Below are 25,998 nucleotides of genomic sequence, written 5' to 3'. Positions count from 1 at the left end.
ACAGCCTTAGGGAACCTCTCAGTGGTTCTGGGAGCCAACAAATATCCACTTAATAAACTCATTCTCTGCTTAAAGCAGTCAGAGGCTGTTCTGGCTGCTAATAATTAAGATCCCTGACAGATGGATTTAATAAGAATTTTTATGTAAATATTTTCTTATTTACATGAAATTTAAAATATTAAACTTTTATACATTTTTTAGTTACTGCTTACATTATTTTTTGTTAAATGCATGTTACTTATAAATTGTTATTATTTTGTAGTGCAATGTTAAATGTTTTTTTACTGTAGAGAATACTGTCTATAATGGCTATATTACTCATTAAAATTGACTTCACATTATTTTATTTAAATCTTGTAAGTTTTGATACTTCATTTAGAGAAAAGAAAAAGAAAATACAAATAGATATTTGAAATAGTTTATCCAAGGTCACAAAACCAGGAAGTGGTGGTAGAACCTATGTCTTTTGTCAGAAATCCCAGGAGTTTCAACCTGTTATGTTGCCTTTAAAATGAGGTTCAAGGAAGAAAGAAATAAACACCTATCTAAAGGGAACTCTAATTCTTGACCATATAGGTAATGAGATTAGGCAAAGTAGAGTTTACATTTAAAATTATATATCTACATATCTATATGTATATCTTTATATCTTCAAAGTCTTACAGACTCTTAACAGACTATATATTTTCTTTGGTGTCACCTTGAATACCTGTGCCCCACCTTCTCTTAGAGAAGGCTTAGAAAAATTCTGTCTACCTAAGCTTAAAAACTAAACAAAATCCTCATTACTGTGGATTTTCAATAAAATTTCAATAAAATTCTAAGAGGAAAAGAGAAGAAGAGAGAATGAGAAAAAAAGTACTTCTGATTTTGCTTCATTGTGGCCTAATATATTTTTAGGGGTTGATGTATGAAAGAATAAATGAACATCAATCATCAAAAGATTTTCAGGGCTTCCCTGGTGGCGCAGTGGTTGAGAGTCCGCCTACCGACGCAGAGGACGCAGGTGAGTGCCCCGGTCCGGGAAGATCCCACATGCCACGGAGCGGCTGGGCCTGTGAGCCATGGCCCCTGAGCCTGCGCGTCCGGAGCCTGTGCTCCGCAGCAGGAGTGGCCACAGCAGTGAGAGGCCCACGTACCGAAAAAAAAAAAAAAAAAAAGATTTTCAAAGTTTCCTTCAGCATGTAGTCTGAGGCAGCGCTAAGAGTTGAGAGGCTGTGAATGCGTAGCAGTGTTTCCTAGAGGCAAAGAGACACCACTCTTTTCTAAACTTTTCTTTCCTTCCGAGTACACTTCCTTAGACTCCCATTCTTGTATCACTACAGAGCAGTTACTCTAGTACTCTAGTACTGACTGCAGAGTTTGCATTTCAATCCCATCAACAATAATTCACTTCATCTGATTTCTGAGTCTCAAATTAACAGCATTTAATGCTTATAATGTTTGGCTAGACTTGCAACAACCAATGTCATGGAGCTCTGTCTCAGTACTGTGCCCTGAGCATCTGTTCTTATGTCTCTTATGAAAACCTCCTGGAGGACAGCGAGGAAGCCACTTCTGCTTTCTAATTCAAAAGCACGAAATATCTGAGTGTATTTACACATTCGTTCGAATTTTCCAGAGTATCAATTTGTATCAATACTTCTTATGTTACAGCTGCTGTCTGTCCTTACTTCACTCTTAGTTGTTTGAGCCAACACACAAAGACACACACACACGTACAGACACATAAATACATCTGCATTATCCCAGCTTCCAAATAAACTCTCATTTTATTCCTTCTTTGAAAATATAAAAACCTACTTGGTCATATCTTAATCATTACAAGGGACTGGCCTCAGGCTTCACCTTTGAATTTCAAACTGTTTCCAGTCCGTAACATCACCAAACAGGATGCTTTTGGCTAGAACCCATAGCCTTTCACTGCACTGTGGGCACAAGACTAAAAGGACCCTCTTGAGACCCAAAGACTGTAAACCATCTCTTCCTGATACACTTCAGCTCTCAGAGGTTCTCCTGGCACAGTTACTACTTTGACACCTAATCCCACTTCTTTGAGAGTTTGTCAGAGGCACTGGATGATTGTCGCAGGCAACTGTTAAAACAGAGAAAAGAAATTAACTGAGAGGGGTCATGATTCTACCTATTTCACCTCTTGTTCTCTCAGCCTGAAGGAAAAAAATACGAAATCATCTTTAACCTTTATAATTCATTTAGCTTATCTTGCTAGCTGATAAGGAGAGATGTAGTGTTCTGAGAAGTGGAAATGTACCTAGAGTTGAAAGTTTTAGCAAACACGATATAAAAAGCATAAGGTTCTTAGAAGAGTGGGCATGTTTAGAGAAATTGTAGATTACAGTAATTTATTAAAATGTCTGTTAGTAAGTCATATCCTCTTTAATTGCATAAGATTTAGTTAAGAATCTAAAGGAAAGGAAGCATTTGCCCTCTTTCAGCTCCATCCCATCAGTACTTTTCACTTTTATAGATTAGAATTACAAATCTTTATTGGCCAAATACCTGGATAATTTAAGGCACCATAATCATAGGGTTTGAGCTCTCAAAGGAATTAATGATCACAACGAAGAGTATGAATAAAAGCTTGGAAAGGTATGGGTATGGACTTGTTCTTTTTCTTTACAGGTGTACAATTCATTTTCCTTCCTTCACTTTTCCCCTTTTGGATTCTTTTAAATCCTAAATGCTGGTGTTTAGACAAGCCTGAGGGCAGTACTTGGTTCCCTAGCCTGGGAAACTTGCTTTCAGTGATTGGAGTTTTACAAGGAGCTAAAGGTATAAAAGCATGTGCATAAACTCTTCTCACTTCAAAAACTTTCTCTGAGTTTGTGATCCCAGCCAATGTGCCCAAGGAAGAAAGCTCAGGTCAGCTCTGTTCTAAGCACTGGGATTAGCTTTCCTTTTCTTTGCTTAATCTTTTCATTCACATATTTGCTCAGGATAGGTAATAAGAATTGAATTCAGGTTTGGTTTTTTGTTTAAGACTAGGCAAAGGAGGCCTGTTTTGTATCTAAGCTCTCAAAGCCTGTGTTGTTTAGGGAGTAAGATCCAATTTCTCCTGCTTAGTTTACTAGTACTTTATATTAGAGAATGGAGTTTCACCTAGTAATAAAGTGGTAATCTACCCTGATTTTTTTCCTCAGGGATATTGAGAACTTGTTCATCAAGAAAAGGATATGGAAATTCCTATATGCCATGATTCCTTGAATACTTGAACTCCATTTGTATTCATAGGTACCAAATATATAAATGATATTTTACAGAGATAACAGCTGGAGGAAGCCACGTTATTCATTCCAACTCCTTAACAAAAGGCTCCAAATGTGAGCTCTTTCAAAGTCCGTTTGAGCTGCAGAGAGCCCCTTTGCCCCATATCATGCCTTTCCTTGGGCAGCCTACATCCAGTCATTGAGAAAGATGAGGATCTAGAGGTATGGACATTTCCACCTGACATGGGGCACTCCAACTGGCAGTTATTCCCTCTAGAGCTACCCTCCACGTTCGTTGGGGCTTTGCTGGTCCTGCATCACATTTCACCTTTTTCCTCCGCCTGATCCTGCTTCCTCTCGCTTCCTTTTAAAGGCTTTTATTTGTAATAAACATCTTGAACCTCAAACTCTATGTTAGTCTTCATTCTGAGTAACCCAATCTGTGATATAAATAAATAAATAAGCAAATAAATATAGTGTGTGTATATATTTGTGTGTGTGTGTAAGGAGCTCTTTTGCCCATTTTTACTCCCCTCAAAGCTTACAGAAATGAGATCACTAGGTAAGTTAACCTAACTCCTGACTTATGTTCTACTGCATGCACACAATGCCTTGCCTAACGTGTTGATTCCTTTCCTAGACTAAAAAAAGTAGGAATGAAGAATTAAGTAGTTAAAGAATGGTTAGTTCTCTACCCCCAGCAAACCCCTTAGCAATCCTGCAGACAGACAACGTTGTCAAGATAACATCTGAAGAAAGATCATGAGGAGTCAGCCAGCCTGCATGCAATGGAAAATGATGCAGATCCTAACCTCCTGCCTCAATGATTAACTGAGATTACATCCCCTTTTTTCCCTTTAAAACTGTCACAGCTGAGCAGAATCTTTGGAGTTGGTTTTGGGACATGAGTCCACCTTTTCCCCAGATTGTCGGATTTTCTGATTAAAGCAACTTTCTTATCAACCAACACTTGCTCCTCTCGAGTACTGGCTTTTGAGCAGCAAGCAGCGAACCTGAGTTCAGTAATATATGTGTGTGGTTTTAGTTGAAAGCAGAAGAAACTGACTTCCTGCCCTTGGTTTTCTTGGTTGGGGTTTTAGTTAAGGCACTGTAGGACAACAGACAATAAACCCAATGAAGCGTTTCTGTTTCCTCAAGTTTTAAATTACTTCCTCTGCATTATTTAAAGGGAATTTAAAGATTGCCTCATACACTGGTGTTGGATCTTTGCTTACATTAGCCAGCCCAGCCAATGGTCAGAGCAACAAAAGGCTTAAGAGCTACCATATTCAATACAGATTTCGCTTTTCTTGAGACAACTCCTGTTGTGAGAAGTTTTAATAGCCTGAAGCCACTTGGGGAAGGGAAATTAGTTAAAGGGGATGATCTCATGTTCATCTAATTAATAAGAATTGGGAAAGGAAAATTTGCATGGTCAGTGCCTGTCCACTTATGAAAATATCTATTCTACTGGATCTGGTTTAAAAGCTGGTAACTTTTTTTAATATGCTGCTGACAATAGCTATTTATAGATATTCCTGAATGTAAGTCAGCAAGAGGGAAGGGGCTGGAGGAAGAGAGAGAGACAGTGAGAAAGAGAGAGCAAAAGGAAGAGAGAAGGGAGATGGGAGATGGATATTGAGGCTTTCAGAGTTGATTAGTCTGTAAGTGTCACCAGGACCGTTAATGATAGATCACTATTACCCACAAATTCCTAGAATAGCTATGTCAGTGTTCATTTATGAACATTTAGAAACAACTATAGAACCTGATTATATTTCACCTACATCAACCATATAATTACCACAAAACATTAGCTAAATTTAAAAATTGCTCCAGTTCTTTGTTTTGATACCTTACTATTTCTCTCTGAAGTATACAGTCTCCTCTCTATTCCCTGTGATGTCTCAATACACTCACAGGGTTAAGTTTATAATATGTGACCCTGTTGCTCTAGCCATAACTGAATAAAGTAGTACCAATCTGCTGATCTCTGATTAAATGGACTTAGAGGTTCTTATGATGATTAATTATATCTGTGCAATAAGCAGCACAGTACATATTAGACCCTCAGTAATCGGTAGCTATTGATATACTGATGTTATATTATTGGTACTGTTATCCCTTTTTACTCTCTTACCTTTCTGATTGCCTCTATTCTGCCACCTTCTGAAATTCTTTCACCTTCTAAAACAACATGATTAATTATATGGGATATCCAATGTTGTATTATTTTCCTGGTTTTCTCCTCTACCCTTCCCTCCACTCCTCTTATCCCCTCCCTTCTTTTTCTTCTTTCCTCTTCTCTCCTCTCCTAACTCTCTGTTACATGGTGTAAACTACTTTTTCTAAGCAACTATTTTCCAACCTTTGCTTCTAACTTGTTCTCCTGTTCTTCATTCTCATTCCCATAAAATATCTCTAAAGGCTGAAATTTATTTTCTGATGGCTAGTAAAATAGAATATGGAAATGATAAGTGCTGAGGTGCTGAACTGATTGGTTCTTCTCTCACTTTTTAAATTTAAAAATAAGAATTTCATTGAGGGGGGAGGCAGAGGAAAAACTGTAGTTTTCCTTGTAGGGAGATTAATAGATAAAAATACAGCATTGTCCTCTAAAATTACAGTAATTAACATTAGAATGATAATTTTCAGTTTGCAGTGGACTTTTCAAATGCCGTATGGCTTTACTGACCCCCATGTTAATGATGAAGGAGCTCATATTCAGAGAGGCTGAGCACCTTAGTCTACAGATGGAGCAGGATCTGATGTTCATTCTACTTAACACCAAAACCAATCTGCCTGAAGAAATAAAACATGACACCACTTAGAGCTGCCTCTGTTTCTGCTAGCTGTAAATCAGGGTCTATGGCTACTATTATCATCATCCTTAGGTAATTACTAAGCTATAGTGAAAAGAACACCCATTTTGGGGTTAAACTGATGTGGGTTCAAATACCTCTCCTACCAATTACCCATTGTATGAAATTGGGTAGATCAATTACCTTTCACTGAGCCACATACTCTCTGTGTATTGGGTATATTACTACTGTATGGATCTTAGCAAAAAGTATTTTTGTTTATGCTGTCCATCAGCCGTGTAAGGGTAAAAAAAAGAGTGCTGTCAATTTTTTTGTGTGTGTGTGTGTTAGTTTCTGCTTTATAACAAAGTGAATCAGTTATACATATACACATGTTCCCATATCTCTTCCCTCTTGCGTCTCCCTCCCTCCCACCCTCCCTATCCCACCTCTCTAGGTGGTCACAAAGCACGGAGCTGATCTCCCTGTGCTATGCGGCTGCTTCCCACTAGCTCTCTATTCTACGTTTGGTAGTGTATATATGTCCATTCCACTCTCTCACTTTGTCACATATATACAATGAAATATTACTGAGCCATAAAAAGAAATGAAATTGAGTTATTTGTAGTGAGGTGGATGGACCTAGAGTCTGTCATACAGAGTGATGTAAGTCAGAAAGAGAAAAACAAATACCATATGTTAACACATATATATGGAATCTAAGAAAAAAAAAAGGTCATGAAGAACCTAGAGGTAAGACAGGAATGGAGACACAGACCTACTAGAGAATGGACTATCAATTTTTGATACTACTACTACCTTGCCTTGCTTAACATTTTCCTAAGCACTTTGTTGGTATATACCTATATATTCCTATTCTCACTCTTTTCACTTGTTTCTTCCATTTTTATATATTTATTTTTAAATAAAGTACACAAAATTATAGAAAAACAAAACATAGATATGTACACAACACAAAGATTAAAGAAATTAACATTTTTGTATTTTTCAGATATTTTCTTCTTTTTAAGAAATAAAACATTGAGACATAAAGCTTTATCCTCCATATGTTTGTACTTCTTTCCTTCCCAGAGGTAATGACACCTAAGTATATTAATGCCATTCATATTTATATACTTTATAACATATCTATTCATCAAATATGTGAATATTTGGTGTGTTTCTTGAAGGTTTGATAGACTTCATGTGAAAAACAACTATGTCTTTGTGGTTAGACTTTTACTTACCAATTTTCTTTAATATTTAGAAGTCAATTTTATTTATATTTAAAAAAATATTTTAAGATACATTTTTCTAATAAATGTTTGCTTAACTTTTTACTACAATGGGCATAAAGTTGTTTATATGATTTTTTCCCACTCTATCTGTAGTTATACTCTTCCTTTCAATCCTACAGTTCCTTTTCTATACTTTTTCTTAGCTACTTAGCCAAAATTATAGACTATTTTATTATTCTTCTTAAACTTGTAGATTATGGTCTTGATAATGCTGCCTTTGATTTGTTTTCTATTGATATTTTATGAGTTCTCTTATTTTTCTTACAATGATCACTTTTTAAAATTTGTTATTTAAATTTGCTGTTTTTTCTCTTTCTCCGATTGTGTCGGCTAAATGCTTAAATCACTCTTTATAATCTTTTATTTTCTAATATGTAGATGTGCTGTGAAAACATATCTTTTCCTCAGAGTTAAGTTTCGTTTGGTCTCCTCTATAGTAATGTATATTTTCACTTTCCTTCAATTCTGTTTATTTTACTTCAATTAAATTTTAATTTAATGTCCATTGCCAATTAGTTATTTAAAAACATGTTTTGATATTTCCAAGTGAAAGGGTTTGGGTGTAATATAATATTTTTGCCCTTGCATTGGAATCACAGAATATACTCTCTGTAATATTAATTAATTTGCATTTTTTAAGCCTTCCATTTTGGCTTAGTACATTGGCCAGGTTTTGTAAATGTTCATCATGTGCTTGAAATGGGTGTTGTTCATTTTCTAACTATTGTGTGCAATGTTCTATTGTGCCGATTAGAGCAAGATTGATGGTCATATTTTTTATATGTTGATTATTCCTGTGGTCTGCTTGAACTGTCACTGAGAAATGTATATATTCAGCTTCAGTTGAGTTGGATTTGTCCATTTTCTATTGTAATTCTGTAGATCTTGCTTTATATATTTTGAGAGCATGCAATTCATGGTGTATTGCTTGATAAATGATAGAATCTCCAATGCATTTTTCTTGTTATCTAACTACATTTTTATCCTGAAAAATTATTTTTGCTTTAAATTTGTTTCATGTGTTATTGTTTCTTTGACTAGTTTTTAACATATTTCTTTTTTCATTTCTTTACTTTCTACCTTTCTGTTTTATTTTGCTTTATCTCTTTTAAAGTGCATATGGCTGTTTTGTTTTTTATTAAATCTCTGTCTTTTACATGGTGAATTAAACTTAGTTCATTTATTTCTGTGTGTGTGATGATTGCTGATGTATTTGAATTAATTTATACAATCTTATTTAATATTTTAATTATCCATTTTCCATGACTGTAGTTTTTCTTTTCAGTCTTACATTTTATTAACTTATCTACTTATCTTTCTTAAATCTAATGACTTGAAAATGTTTTATTCAGTGTTTATTCTTTTAAGGACTATTCCAAATATTTTAAATGACTAAAATAAAAAGTATTAATATTATTTTAAGATAATTAATCTCACTTTGCCTTTCCTTCATAACAACAACAAAAAATTTAGAATGTTTTAAGTCTAAATTCTCCCTCAGTTCTTACATTGTAATTTTTTCTTGCCCTTTCCCTTTCCTTCATAACAACAACAAAAAATTTAGAATGTTTTAAGTCTAAATTCTCCCTCAGTTCTTACATTGTAATTTTTTCTTGCCTTTTAGTTATGTATTATGCTGCCCTCCTCCAAATTTAGTATTATTCCTGTTGCTTTATACAACCAATACTTAAGATTTTGTTATATATTTATAAATTGTTTTATTTCTCACTTATTCACTCTGAATGATATATTTTTTTAATTGTGAAGGACATAATTTTATAGTTTGAGCTGAAATAGTTCATGTTTAGCTGGAAATGTTTTTATTTTACTCACTTGAGTAATAGTTTAATTGCTTATAGAATTTAGGCTGCCAATTAACTACTCTTTGAATTTAATTATACTGTTAACTGACCTTTAACCTTTATTGTTGATCTTAAGAATTTTCCTTTCCTTATAAGTGTGGCTCTTTCATGTATATCCTGTATTTTCTTTAATCGCTTTCAAGATATTTTTTTTTGATGTTTTACATTTTTACTCTGAGTGTCTAAAATTTTACTCTGCTAGATACTTTTAATGTTTTTGAATCTGAGTATTTGTATTTTTCACCTATTCTGCAAATTTTTCAGTTATTTTTCCTTTGATTCTTGCTTCTCCACTAGTTCTAATATACTATGCATCCAGAATTTCGTTTTGAATCTCTACTGGACCCTCCCATTCTATTCTCCATGTGTCTTAACCAATCTTTAATGTTTTTTATATTTTTCTTTCTCTGAGATGCATTCTCTATTATCTCATCCAATACTGTTCCAATTCACATTCTCTTTTGACTTGTGTGTACTTTGACATATTTATTGTGCTTTTATTCTAACTCTCCTTACTATATTTTTACAGGTTTTCTTAGATCATTTTATTATTTATCTGTTGCTCCCCAAAGTTTTTAGTTTTCTTTTATTCTTTTTCTATAATTACTTAAAACATTGTCTTTCATTTTACTATTATCTTAATGGCTTGTGACACTAATATTTTGGTTTGTGTTTACTCATGTGTTTTATTTATTTGAATTGTTTCTGTGTGTGTACGTGTGTGTGTGTGACATCATTTTTAGAGGAGCTTTTCTGTTTAGTAGGTACTGGGCCCCAGCTAGACATGGGAAGTTCACTTAATTTGAGTCTGCTTGATCTTCTGGATGTCTATAGTTTATAAATAAATTTTACCTTACTTTCTTGGCTTAGGGTTTCTTAAACCAATTAGAGAAAAGTAAATTTATTCCTCAAACCTATAAGAAGTGTAGGTCAAGGTTTTTTTATTTCCCATGGGATTATACTTTCTATAGCCAGAACTTCCTTGCCATCTCCCCCGGCCAGTGGATGAACATTTTGTAATCACATTTGCACTAAATGCATTGATCTTGGGGAGTTCTGTCTTCATGCAGACCTACAGCTTGGTCTTTTGCTTTCAGGTAAGCACTAAAACCCAAGATCTTGGGCTACTGTAGTCACTGACTACCAGAACATGCTCAGTTGTTTAAATGCTAATCATTCTGGTTTTTAGTTTCTTTCTTTTTTGTGGCAAGTGGTGATTATCTTTTTTATTATTGGTCAGCTCAGTGATGCATTTATGGTTGTTTTATTGTTCTTATATTTTATACAGTACTTATAGGTGCCTGGAACAAAGGACTTTCTCATTATGTTAGTTCACCATCTTGCCTATAATTGGAACTCTCTTCTTGTTGACTTTTATAAGGAAGCTAAAACCTATGGATGTTTGAAGCTCCCACTTTCTAACTACTTGGATTCCTTTAAAAGAAAATTAGAGACACATGTTTAGTCATTTGAGTACTACCTTCAGGATTTGTGGCATAGCCATATGTGACCATTACTATTATTTATTTCATAGTTTATTTAAACATTCTAAAACACAAAAACAAAAATAAAGCAAAAACAAAACCAAAATCTCAAATGGATTATTTATCCTGGACATAAACAGTAACGTCTGGTAAATCATGATTTTTTTGAGAAACTATAATTTTTAGTTAAGCACAAAATTGGATATGTAGTGTTTTTTCAGTATAGTCCTTATGCTTAAGACATGTCTCTTGTAAGCAGTATATAGTTGTTGTTGTTTTTTTTTTTTTGCAGTACGTGGGGCTCTCACTGTTGTGGCCTCTCCCATTGCAGAGCACAGGCTCTGGACGTGCAGGCTCATTGGCCATGGCTCACAGGCCTAGCCGCTCCGTAGCATGGGGGATCTTCCCAGACCGGGGCATGAACCCGTGTCCCCTGCATCAGCAGGCGGACTCTCAACCACTGCACCACCAGGGAAGCCCTATGTAACTGTTTTTATTAACTTTGTACTACGACTTAGGTTCACATATCATGACACTAAAGATTCATAGGACATTATGAATATTTTTCATTTAGGAAATTGAAATAGTAAAAATATTTATCACCTATGATCATAAAAACTAGGTGATTACAGTTACTAATGAATTTATGCTGCATATTTGAATATTTATAGATGAAATGTAAGTATAATGTGTTTGAATTTTAATTGTTTACTGGATGATGAATATAATATTCTTTATGTTACATTAATATATAATACTAAATATAATTATATTATATTATGGATACTTTATATTTTATATTATTATCCTTTAACCTCCTAACACTTACTTACAGTTACTAGGTTTAATAATTCTTATCTTACTCCATCTTTTAAGATACTGTTTGAATTGTTGAAATATCACCTATTGATACTTGCTTTTGAAATTTCTTGTACTCAGATTATAAGCACACTGAGGACTAAAAATGTCCCTTACTAATCTTTGAATTGTCTATGATGTCCAGTAAAATACTTTGGATGAAAATGAAACTCAATGTTAAATTGAATTAAGTTGGTCAAAATAGACCCACTTGTTATGTAGATGACCTTGACAATTATGAGCAATTGTTTCTAATGGAATAGATTCTAATTAACAGCATCATATAAGAAACAGTATGTCTATAGTCATTCTCTGCTATGGGAAAAATACTAGTGCTTTTAGTTTCACCTGAGTTGATTTACATTTTCTAATGCTTCTGATATTTTCATTGTGTGACTAAATCTTCTATATAATTTAAAAAGAAATTGATGTATCATGCTAGCATTTTCTTCCACCAGAATTGCATTTTTGCTTTCAAAATTAATATAAATGTTGTTAGAAAAATGTAGTGATAAACTGTAATAAATCTATTTCAGTTGTGTTGTTACAGGTCATTATAAATCCCAATAAAATTGTTACTTTTTCCAATGAAAACATTATTGAAAGCTATGACTCAATCTTATTGTTTTGCCCACAGAGACATGAAAAACAATATTAAAAATAGAATTATTTTTCTGCTTTGCTTGTATATATTTTCAAAACCCAATTACAAAAAATTGGACTGTGACAAAGTAAAAACACATATTAATTTATCAGTAACAGTTTGTGCAACTCTGTAGTGATAAAGTTTTCCTTCCTGAAAGAGGAAGCTTTCACTGTAGAAAATTATAAGGCTGTAGAAATTGAATTTTAATTTAATAAATATTTATCTAGTGCTTAATCCAACTTAGGTATTAAATTAAGATACTAGGGAGGCAAAGCAGTCAGACATTGCTCCTATTCTCAAAAAGTTTAAGAGTATAATTATTGTAATGATAGAAGTATGTATAGATTGTCAAGGTTGTACAAAGGAGTAGGCTTTAGTTCTATTGTAGAAGAAACATATCTATATAGAATCATGAAAAAGAAATTTGCCTCTTAGAACTGGGTTGTAAAGGTATTTCCTGGAGAAAAATATAAAAATGCACAGAGACATGTAACAGTATGACATAGCAGGTGATATAAAGTCATGTGGTATTGCTTGATATATGGATGAATGGGAAGCTCTAAAAGATGAGTTTGGAAAGAGGGTATGTGGCCATACTGTGTAAATGATAATTTGAGGGCATGAAAAGTCATAAAGAGCTTGTTTCTCCAGGTTAAAACACAGTTTTAAAATTGGCCATTTAGCAGTAGATACTGATATCTAGTCATAAGCATTTTCTTCAAATCAAGAAACTGAGAACTAAAACAGAAAATAAATTATTCTGAGAAGAAATGTTGGCAGTAAGTTGGAGTAAATTAAACAAAAATTTGGAGTATCTGATAGTTGTAGAGATGACTGCAGTGGCTGATAAAATATTTTCCAGGACTGATCTTATAACATTTGACAAAAAGGCATTTCATAGAATGTCTGCTAACAACTGACAAGGTGAAGAATGGAGAAGTCTACATTTTTGTTACCTTGATTAGAGATTAAAAATACTAGTAAAATGATGTCAGCTTATTTTAGATATACTCAACTATTTGAAGAATGTGTCTGCCATCAGAAAATCACCTTTTTAATAATTTATTTTCTTTATTCATTTAATAACTTACTGAGTACTTACATTCCATGAATGTGTATGCACGTATATTAATATGGATGGATTTAGTCTTTACTAGTATTAATTTTGTAAAATATAACTGTTTAAAAGCATGGGCTTTGTACATAGGATACCCAGAGTTTAAATTTTGGCTTTGCTATTTACTAGGTATATGAATTTGAACAAGTACTTTAATTTCCCTTAATTTCAATTTTCACATCTTTACAATAGGAATTGTATGTACAACAGGGATGCATGTAAAATGTCAGTACCTTGTCCCAGACATAGCAAATGCTGATTGTTGCTGTTGTCATTAGAATAGCACTATGGTTATCATTAAGATTTTGTACAGAAAGCCCATTTACAAGTCCTGCTGATGACCTACTACTAAAAACCATCAGTAGAAGTCAATATTTTGTTAATTGTCCACACCATAGGTAAAAAGAAAACTTTATGCATATTCTGTTATCTATCTGCCCATATATTTACCCATTTATCTCTCTTATTTAAATTTTCTATATGTACTCCTACAATGAAATCTCAAAGAACAGTATAGGACATAATATTCTGTTAAAGATGCTATGTATAGGGGGCTTCCAGGAAGATGGCGGAAGAGTAAGACACGGAGATCACCTTCCTCCCCACAGATACACCAGAAATACATCTACACATGGAACAACTCCTACAGAACACTTTCTGAACACTGGCAGAAGACCTCAGACCTCCCAAAAGGCAAGAAACCAGCCACGTACCTAGGTAGGGCAAAAGAAAAAAGAATAAACAGAGACAAAAGGATAGGGATGGGGACCTGCACCAGTGGGAGGGAGCTGTGAAGGAGGAAAGGTTTCCACACACTAGGAAGCCCCTTCACGGGCAGACACAGCGGGTGGCGAAGGGGGAAGCTTCGGAGCCACGGAGGAGAGCACAGCAACAGGGGTGCAGAGGGCAAAGAGGAGAGATTCCCACAGAGAAGATCAGGGCCGATCAGCACTCACCAGCCTGAGAGGCTTGTCTGCTCACCCTCCAGGGAGGGAGGGGCTGGGAGTTGAGGCTCGGGCTTTGGTCGGAGTCCCGGGAGAGGACTGGCGTTGGCGGCGTGAACACAACCTGCAGGGGTTAGTGCACACCGGCTAGCCGGGAGGGAGTCCAGGGAAAAGTCTGGACCTGTCAAAGAGGCAAGAGACTTTCTTCCCTCTTTGTTCCCTGGTGCGCAAGGAGAGGGGATTAAGAGCGCTGCTTAAAGGAGCTCCAGAGACAGGCACGAGCCGCGGCTAAAAGCAAGGACCACAGAGACGGGAAGGAGACACTAAGGCTGCTGCTGCTGCCATCAAGAACCCTGTGTGCGAGCACAGGTTACTATCCACACCCCGCTTCCGGGGAGCCTGTGCAGCCCGCCACTGCCAGGGTCCCGAGATCCAGGGACAACTTCCTGGGGAGAACACACGGCGTGCCTCAGGCTGTAGCAACATCACGCCGGCCTCTGTCGCCTCAGGCTTGCCCTACATTGTGCCCCTCCCTCCCTCCGGTCTGAGTGAGCCACAGCCCCCGAATCAACTGCTCCTTTAACCCCGTCCTGTCTGAGTGAAGAACAGACACCCTCCGGTGACCTACACATAGAGGCAGGGCCAAATACAAAGCTGAGCCCTGGGAGCTGTGAGAACAAAAAAGAGAAAGGGAAATCTCTCCCAGCAGCCTCAGAAGCAGCAGATTAAAGCTCCACAATCAAGGTGATGTACTCTGCATCTGTGGAATACATGAATAGACAACGAATCATCCCAAATTGAGGAGGTGGACTTTGAGAGCAAGATTTGTAATTTTTTTCCCCTTTTCCTCTTTTTGTGAGTGTGTATGTGTATGTCGCTGAGTGAGATTTTGTCTGTATAGCTTTGCTTCCACCATTTGTCCTAGGGTTCTAGCCATCTGTTTTTTTTAATTTTTTTTAATAATTACTTTTTTATTTTAATAACTTTATTACATTTTACCTTATTTTATTTAACTTTATCTTCTTTCTTTCTTCTTTCCTTCCTTCCCTCCTTCTTCCCTCCCTCCCTCCTTTCTTTCTTTCTTTATTTCTTTCCTTTTTCTTCCTTTCTTTCTTTTTCTTTCTTTCACTCCTTTCTCTCTTTCTACGTCTACTAATTCTTTCTTTCTACTTTTTCTCCCTTTTATTCTGAGCCATGTGGATGAAAGGCTCTTGGTGCTGCAGCCAGTAGTCAGTGCTGTGCCTCTGAGGTGGGAGAGCCAACTTCAGGACACTGGTCCAAAAGAGACCTCCCAGCTCCACATAATATCAAATGGCGAAAATATCCCAGAGCTCTCCATCTCAACACCAGCACCCAGCTTCACTCAACGATCAGCAAGCTACAGTGCTGGACATCTTATGCCAAACAACTAGCAAGACAGGAACACAACCCCACCCATTAGCAGAGTGGCTGCCTAAAATAATAATAAGACAACAGACACCCCAAAACAAACCACCAGACATGGACCTGCCCACCAGAAAGACAAGATCCAGCCTCATCCAAAAGAATACAGGCACTAGTCCCCTCCACCAGGAAGCCTACACAACCCACTGAACCAACTTTAGCCACTGAGGACAGACACCAAACACAACGGGAACTACGAACCTGCAGCCTGTGAAAAGGAGACCCCAAACACAGTAAGATAAGCAAAATGAGAAGACAGAAAAACACACAGCAGATGAAGGAGCAAGATAAAAACCCACCAGACCTAACAAATGAAGAAGTAGGCAGTCTTCCTGAAAATGAATTCAGAATAATGATAGTAAAGGTGATCCAAAATCTTGGAAATAGAAGAGACAAAATGCAAGAAACATTTAACAAGGACCTAGAACAACTAAAGATGAAACAAGCAATGAAACACAATAAATGAAATTAAAAATACTCTAGAAGGGTTCAATAGCAGAATAACTGAGGCAGAAGAACGGATAAGTGACCTGGAAGATAAAATAGTGGAAATAACTACTGCAGAGCAGAATAAAGAGAAAAGAATGAAAAGAACTGAAGACAGTCTCAGAGACCTCTGGGACAACATTAAACACACCAACATTCGAATTATAGGGGTTCCAGAAGAAGATGAGAAAAAGAAGGGGACTGAGAAAATATTTGAAGAGATTATAGTTGAAAACTTCCCTAATATGGGCAAGGAAATAGTTAATCAAGTCCAGGGAGCACAAAGAGTCCCATACAGGATAAATCCAAGGAGAAATAAGCCAAGACACTTATTAATCAAACTGTTAAAAATTAAATACAAAGAAAACATATAAAAAGCAGCAAGGGAAAAACAACAAATAACACTCAAGGGAATCCCCATAAGATTAACAGCTGATCTTTCAGCAGAAACTATGCAAGCCAGAAGGGACTGGCAGGACATACTGAAAGTGATGAAGGAGAAAAACCTGCAACCAAGATTACTCTACCCAGCAAGGATCTCATTCAGATTTGCTGGAGAAATTGAAACCTTTACAGACAAGCAAAAGCTGAGAGAGTTCAGGACCACCAAACCAGCTTTACAAAAACTGCTAAAGGAACTTCTCTAGGCAAGAAACACAAGAGAAGGAAAAGCCCTACAATAATGAACCTAAAACAATTAAGAAAATCGGAATAGGAACATACATATCGATAATTATCTTAAATGTAAATGGACTAAATGCTCCCACCAAAAGACACAGACTGGCTGAATGGATACAAAAACAAGACCCATATATTTGCTGTCTACAAGAGACCCACTTCAGACCTAGAGACACATACAGACTGAAAGTAAGGGGATGGAAAAAGGTATTTCATGCAATGGAAACCAGAAGAAAGCTGGAGTAGCAATTCTCATATCCGAAAAAATAGACTTTAAAATAAAGAGTGTTAGAAGAGACAAAGAACGACACTACATAATGATCAAGGGATTGATCCAGGAAGATATAACAATTGTAAATATTTATGCACCCAGCATAGGAGCAGCTCAATACATAAGGCAAATACTAACAGCCATAAAAGGGGAAATTGATAGTAACACATTCATAGTAGGGGCCTTTAACACCCAACTTTCACCAATGGACAGATCATCCAAAATGAAAATAAATAAGAAAACACAAGCTTTAAATGATACATTAAAGAAGATGGACTTAATTGATATTTATAGGACATTCCATCCAAAAACAACAGAATACACATTTTTCTCAAGTGTTCATGGAACATTCTCCAGGATAGATCATATCTTGGGTCACAAGTCAAGCCTTGGTAAACTTAAGAAAATTGAAATTGTTTCAAGTATCATTTCTGACCACAAAGCTATGCGACTAGATATCAATTACAGGAAGAGATCTGTAAAAATACAAACACATGGAGACTAAACAATACACTACTTTATAATGAAGTGATCACTGAAGAAATCAAAGAGGAAATAAGAAAATACCTAGAGACAAATGACAATGGAGACACAATGACCCAAAATCTATGAGATGAAGCAAAAGCAGTTCTAAGAGGGAAGTTTATAGCCATACAATCCTACCTTAAAAAACAGGAAAGATCTTGAATAAACAACCTTACCTTGCACCTAAAGCAATTATATAAAGAAGAACCAAAAACCCCCAAAGTTAGCAAAAGGAAAGAAATCATAAAAATCAGATCAGAAATAAATGAAAAAGAAGTGAAGGAAATGACAGCAAAGATCAATAAAATTAAAAGCTGGTTCTCTGAGAAGATAAACAAAGTTGATAAACCATTAGCCAGACTCATCAAGAATAAAAGGGAGAAGACTCAAATCAATAGAATTAGAAATGAAAAAGAAGTAACAACTGACACTTCAGAAATAGAAAAGATCATGAGAAATTACTACAAGCAACTCTATGCCAATAAAATGGCCAACCTGGAAGAAACGGACAAATTCTTAGAAATGCACAACATGCCATGACTGAATCAGGAAGAAACAGAAAATATGAACAGACCAATCACAAGCACTGAAATTGAAACTGTGATTAAAAATCTTCCAATAAACAAAAGCCCAGGACCAGATGGCTTCACAGACGAATTCTGTCAAACATTTAGAGAAGAGCTAACACCTATCCTTCTCAAACTCTTCCAAACTACACCAGAGAGAGGAACACTCACAAACTCCTTCTACAAGGCCACCATCACCCTGATACCAAAAGCAGACAAGGATGTCACAAAGAAAGAAAAATACAGGCCAATATCACTGATGAACATAGATGCAAAAATCCTCAACAAAATACTAGCAAACAGAATCCAACAGCACATTAAAAGGATCATACACCATGAGCAAGTGGGGTTTATTCCAGGAATGCAAGGATTCTTCAATATACATAAAACAATCCATGTGATAAACCATATTAACAAATTGAAGGAGAAAAACCATATGATCATCTCAATAGATGCAGAGAAAGCGTTTGACAAAATTCAACACCCATTTATGATAAAAACCCTGCAGAAAGTAGGCATAGAGAGAACTTTCCTCAACATAATAAAGGCCATATATGACAAACCCACAGCTAACATTATCCTCAATGGTGAAAAACTGAACGCAATTCCACTAAGATCAGGAACAAGACAAATTTGCCCACTCTCACCACTTTTATTCAACATAGTTTTGGAAGTTTTAGTTACAGAAATCAGAGAAGAAAAGGAAATAAAAGGAATCCAAATTGGAAAAGAAGAAGTAAAGCTGTCACTGTTTGCAGATGACATGATACTAGACATAGAGAATCCTAAAGATGCTACCAGAAAACTACTAGAGCTAATCAATGAATTTGGTAAAGTAGCAGGATACAAAATTAATGCACAGAAATCTCTGGCATTCCTATATACTAATGATGAAAAATCTGAAAGTGAAATCAAGAAAACACTCTCATTTACCATTACAACAAAAAGAATAAAATATCTAGGAATAAACCTACCTAAGGAGACAAAAGACCTGTATGCAGAAAATTGTAAGACACTGATGAAAGAAATTAAAGATGTTACAAATAGATGGAGAGATATACCATGTTCTTGGATTCTTGGAAGAATCAACATTGTGAAAATGACTCTACTACCCAAAGCAATCTACAGATTCAATGCAATCCCTATCAAACTACCACTGGTATTTTTCACAGAACTAGAACAAAAAATTTTACAATTTGTATGGAAACACAAAAGACCCCAAAAAGCCAAAACAATCTTGAGAAAGAAAAACGGAGCTGGAGGAATCAGACTCCCTGACTTCAGTCTATACTACAAAGCTACAGTAATCAAGACAGTATGGTACTGGCACAAAAAGAGAAAGATAGAATAATGGAACAGGATAGAAAGCCCACAGGTAAACCCATGCACATATGGTCACCTTATCTTTGATAAAGGAGGCAGGAATGTACAGTGGAGAAAGGACAGCCTCTTCAATAAGTTGTGCTGGGAAAACTGGACAGGTACATGTAAAAGTATGAGATTAGATCACTCCCTAACACCATACACAAAAATAAGCTCAAAATGGATTAAAGACCTAAATGTAAGGCCAGCTACTATCAAACTCTTAGAGGAAAACATAGGCAGAACACTCTATGACATAAATCACAGCAAGATCCTTTTTGACCCACCTCCTGGAGAAATGGAAATAAAAATGAAAATAAACCAATGGGACCTAATGAAACTTCAAAGCTTTTGTACAGCAATGGAAACCATAAACAAGAGAAAAAGACAACCCTCAGAATGGGAGAAAATATTTGCAAATGAATCAACTGACAAAGGATTAATCTCCAAAATGTATAAGCAGCTCATGCAGCTCAATAACAAAAAAACAAACCAATCCAAAAATGGGCAGAAGATCTAAATAGACATTTCTCCAAAGAAGATATACAGACTACCAACAAGCACATGAAAGAATGCTCAACTTCATTAATCATTAGAGAAATGCAAATCGAAACTCCAATGAGATATCATCTCACACCAGTCAGAATGGCCATCATCAAAATATCTAGAAACAGTAAATGCTGGAGAGGGTGTGAAGAAAGGGAATCCTCTTGCACTGTTGGTGCGAATCTAAATTGATACAGCCACTATGGAGAACTGTATGGAAATTCCTTAGAAAACTAAATATAGAATGATCATATTACCCAGAAATCCCAGTACTGGGCATATACCCTGAGAAACCATAATTCAAAAAGAAGCATGTACCAAAATGTTCATTGCAGCTCTATTTACAATAGCCTGGAGATGGAAACAACCTAAGTGTCCATCATCAGGTGAATGGATTAAGAAGATGTGGCACATATATACAATGGAATATTACTCAGCCATAAAAAGAAACGAAATTGAGCTATTTGTAATGAGGTGGCTAGACCTAGAGTCTGTCATACAGAGTGAAGTAAGTCAGAAAGAGAAAGACAAATACTGTATGCTAACACATATATATGCAATTTAAGAAAAATAAAATGTTATGAAGAACCTAGGGGTAAGACAGGAATAAAGACACAGACCTACTAGAGAACGGACTTGAGGATATGGGGAGGGGGAAGTGTAAGCTGTGACAAAGCGAGATAGAGTCATGGACATATATACACTTCCAAATGTAAAATAGATAGCTAGTGGGAAGCAGCCGCATAGCACAGGGAGATCAGCTTGGTACTTTTTTGACCACCTGGAGGGGTGGGATAGGGAGGGTGGGAGGGAGGGAGATGCAAGAGGGAAGAGATACGGGAACATACATATATGTATAACTGATTCACTTTGTTATAAAGCAGAAACTAACTCACCAGTGTAAAGCAATTATACTCCAATAAAGATGTAAAAAAAAAAGATGCTATGTATATATTTTGTTTTAATTAGTCATTTTGATAATCTTGGGGAGCTACCATTTTATCGGATTTTATTGAATTATTATTGATATTACCTTAATATGGCTAATAAAATTCCTACCCTTGAGGTAAAAGAAATTTCAAATCTTTTTTTTTTTATCTTTCCATTATTAGCACTATCTTTAATCTTCAGTTTCTTTTAATAGACCTTTCTAAATCTACTTTGTATGGGTAAACATAGGTAAAATTATACAGCATAATATGCATATCCAATTAATTAGTACTTATGTAAAAAGGAATATATAACCACATGCTGAAAGTTAATAAATGAATATATTATTCTTGATTCCTCTTTGAGCATTCATTCAGAAGTATTTCTTGGGTGCCTATTAGATATCCAGAACACATTTACACAGTAGCATTGAAACAACATGAACTCGATTGGGCAGAATCAGATCACTGGAAACTAAAATTAAAATCTCTAATATGTTTGAAGGACTTAAGTACTATGGAGAAAAGTAGAACCAGGGGAAAGACATAGGGAAGGTGTACCTGGTGGTGTTGGCAGGAATGAGAGATGGTGAGTAGCAAGATTGAATAGGGAGATCAGGGAAGACCTCCCTGAGAAAATAACAGTTAAGTAAAGATCTGAAAGAGGTAAGGGAGTGACCCTTATGAATAGCTGAGAAAAGAAGGATCAGAAGATGCCTCAGTGAGAGATATGTTGTAGATGTTTCTGAAACACAAAAAGGTCAGTGTGGTTGCAGCTAGAGGAGTAGGAAGCAAGATCAAAGGGCCATGGTGAGAGATGAAAGGCCTTATAGGCTACTGTAATGACTTTGGCTTCACAATGTTGCTAGGGAACTTTCTCAAAAGATCCTTATATACCATATGGGCTGCATGACCATATGACATTTGAACCTATTGACACTGACACTATAAAAACAGTAAACAGTAGAAAATGCAATTAGTGTGTAGATAAAAATTAAATATAAATAAAAAGTTGTATTTTCTAGCTTATTATGTAATTGCTGTACCCAGTGGAGTGAGCAGTGTTGTATATCATCCTGAAGCAGCTACATAGCAATAGAAAACACAAAAGTACTTTGCTGTGAGAAATACCAAACTCTCTGAATGCCAAAAATGAAGGGCATAAACAGAGGAAAAAAGAATAGAAGATTTTTTACAGATCATTAAAAAGTCAGAATTAAATCTGTAGACAACACTAACTCATAGTTTTACCCTCCTGCAAACATTTCTTCAACAAATAATTATTTTGTCTTATTCTATAAGAGTAAGGATAAGAAAGAAACTCTTGCCTACATACTATCAGATAAAGGCATAAAGTAACACAAGCAAAGGCTGAATCATCAGAGAACTCACTCAAAAAAAAAAATGAAGACCTTAGATATGCATACCTACTTAGTCTCAAAGAAATCACAAGCAACATGCACTCTCTAAGGAAAGTCTAAAAGTTCATAAAAGAACTTGTAAGATAAGAAGGGCCTTAAAAGCAAACTAGCTATTTGGGAATAAAAGAAAAGAAAAATGTTGTAGTGATGAAAGTCATTAACGCAACAAAAATAGAAAAGAGAGAGTGAGAACACAGTAAATGGCATGAGGAGAGGCTTGAATAAATCAGAGAATGAAATGGGAAATAACAGTGATTATAAAATGATTATAAAGAAGATGATATGTATGGAAGACAATTGTGACATAGCCACCCATGGTGATTCTGAATAAGTAAACAAAGAGAATAGGGAAAAAAATCCAAAATGTAATAAAATTTTTCTGATAAAAAAAGAGTGAATTTGTGTACAAAAAGGGCATAGAGTATGCCAGAAAAAAAATAATGCAGAATGATTAACCTAAGCACATATGAAGACAGATTTTACTGTATTTTTAGGATGAATAAAAAGTTATGACTTGCAGCAGAGAAGTGAGCCATACAGAAGGAAGACTCAAGATGACATCAGGCTTCTCCACATCTATCCAGAAGTAGGTAGAGTGCCCTCTACCAAAGTCTGAGGAAGGATGTGCTTCAAGCATTGTATTCCGAGTAGTTTTTCAAGTGTAAAGCAAAAAGTATTTTCATACATTCACAAAATCCAGAGAATAGAGTACTCATGATTCCCTCCTGGAAAACTGCTAGAAAATAGTAACAGAGTGAATAGACAAATCAAAATAAGCAATTTAGTCATAGAGATGTTGTGATAAAATGACTGATGATAATCACTAAGTGTATTTAAATACCCAACTAAAACTGATCAATCATGCCATTCGTGGTAGATTTTGAAATGAGTGTATCTTAGATACCAAGAGACTGTTTGACATCCTGAAAATTCACTTTCTGTTAGGTAGTCTGACTTTCGACACACCTTAATTATCAGAGTCTCCAGCACCATTATTCCCATTGATAGAAAGGGGTGTAAGCCACTACTACTACTAATGAGGCTGTTAAGTAATTAAACAAAGAGGCCATTATACTGAGGTGGCTCTAATCCCTTGGTAGCCTACATAAGCAAACCAAAACCTAAGCCAGAGTCAATTCCTATGAATGCACTCATATCCCAGAAAGTGAAATATAATAACGACCAATACAGACAACTAGGCCTTCCCAAATGAGGCAACCACTTAAGCTATAGCCAATCGAATACTTTCCTTGCTTATGTCTGATTTATAAATGTCTCTCCCCTAACCTGTCAATGGAGTGCTCCTAACCACTTCCAGTTTAGTACTGCCCAGTTTTTTTTTTTTTTTTGGCTGCATCAGTTCTTAGCTGAGGCACATGGGATCTTCGTTGAGGCATGTGGGATCTTTCATTGTGTCACGCACAGGCTTCTGTCTAGTTGTGGTGCACAGGCTCCAGGGCTTGTGGGCTCTGTAATCGTGGTGCATGGGTTCCAGAGTGCATGGGCTCTATAGTTTGTGGCACACAGTCTCTCTAGTTGAGGCGTGTGAGCTCAGTAGTTGTGGTGTGCAGGCTTAGTTGCCCCGTGGGATGTGGGATCTTAGTTCCCTTACCAGGGATTGTACCTGCATCCCCTGCATTGTAAGGCAGATTCTTTACCATTGGACCACCGGGGAAGTCCCCTGGCACTGCCCAATTTGAATAGATGTTTGCCTAACTAAATTCTTGAAAATTTAAATGTGCCTCAGTTTATGTTATAACAGAGGAAATGGGGCTTCATCCCAGAGAGCTGCATAAAACTCAATATATCAATACTTTGGGGGCCCTAGAGTTACAAGAAAACAACTTTATCGAGGTTCTTTCTTTGGCTTTAATAAGTGGTTTAGCTGACTGTTATGGCCACGGTCATCTTACTGATTGAAGTTTTTAATTGAACTGCAATTTTCATTGAATCCACAATTCAGTTGTCTGACATACCTAAAAAAATCAAAAGTTTAATTCCTATATGAATGGCCACTAATAGCTGGCAAGCAATTCAGTTTGGAAAAAATAATGCAAGTTCACAGACATGAGAGACATTCTAGAGGCAGGTAACCAGGAATAAGAACAGAGTAGTCAGAAATAAATTCATACTATCTTTAAATGAGAATAGGCCCAAGATATCCCCTTGGTCATTTCCATACTACTGGATCCTTCATGATTTATGACATCACAACACACTGGCTCTTATCCTTTGGTGAGCTATAATATCCATAGGTACTGACCCTATTTATCACTGAAAGGTAGACTGCATTTTGGACTTCTCTCTGCCTGCAATGGCAAAAGATATGCCCTGACACAAGTGACTCTCATTCAGCTTGAAGCTTGATTTCCTGGACATTCATGCCATTGACTTATCCACCATTAGAAGTTTTACTTGGTATGCAAATTATAATAAAGCACATTTAAAATCCAATTCAGTCCCCAAAAGGCACATATTTTGAATATAAATGTAGCCTACTACTTTGCCCGTTAGCTGTAATCAGAACAAAGGAAGACTCCTTAAATCTGAGCTCCAGAGACTCACCAACTCCTAAATTATAATAGTACGTTTCAAATATCAGAATGATCCTATAACAAACATATTCCCTAAACCATCATTAACTTCAGCAGTGTTCTCCTTGTTTTTTTATACTGAGAATTGGAATGAAGGAGCAGGTCCCAGGATACTTTAATATTAGACATTCCTGCACTTAGAACCATTAGGATTATTACTACACAAAGCCGGTAAGTTGATGACTGGAGTAATATAAGTATCTTATTTATATTTCAGTGAAAAGGATGAAGGACCCTAGGAAATCTAACCAGTTACGATAATACAATGGATGAGGAAATAAAAATTCTTTCAAAACTAAAGAAAAAAATAAATTCAAACCCTGTTCTTTACACCTATTATTAAAGTCATGAAAGTTCATCTAAATATCTTTGTGAGGATGTAAAAAGAGAAGCCAAAATGGAAACTGTAATAAAACCAAAGGATAGAAATCACAAACCAGAAAAAAAAAAATCACCATACAATATGGTCTGAAGTTTTCCAATAAAATTGGTTTGGAGCAGCTACATAAACCAATTTGGTTCATTGACTTTTCAATGGTGTACATTTTGTCCTTTCAGATCTTATACTGAACATAATATATCACTATATATGGAGTGGATATAGTTTTTATTAGAGAGAGAGAGAAAACCTGGGTTTCATTAGATCCTATCAAGCTGAAAAACTGAGCTACAGAAAAAAAATATTCGGTCTCCATGCCAGAGAAAAGAAATATTCTGTTGAAATGTTGACTTGCAGAGTTTTTATCAGAGCACATATTTAATAAATAAGTGTCCCTGTATGAAATTTTTGTAAAATCATCACTTTTGTCAGCTATAAATTGATTGAACTTAGATTTGGGCTGTTGTGGAAAACACAATTACATTTTGTATATCAGGTGTTTGAATGCTTGCTCTTTAGTAAATTTACTTCATTATTTGAAATTTTTTAAAAGAAAAATCT

The sequence above is a fragment of the Lipotes vexillifer genome, unplaced genomic scaffold (genome assembly GCF_000442215.2).
Source record: "Lipotes vexillifer unplaced genomic scaffold, Lipotes_vexillifer_v1.1 scaffold772, whole genome shotgun sequence".
In the NCBI taxonomy this organism is placed as follows: Eukaryota; Metazoa; Chordata; class Mammalia; order Artiodactyla; family Lipotidae; genus Lipotes; species Lipotes vexillifer.
The sequence above is the reverse complement of the archived record's forward strand: the minus strand, read 5'-3'. Positions refer to the sequence as shown.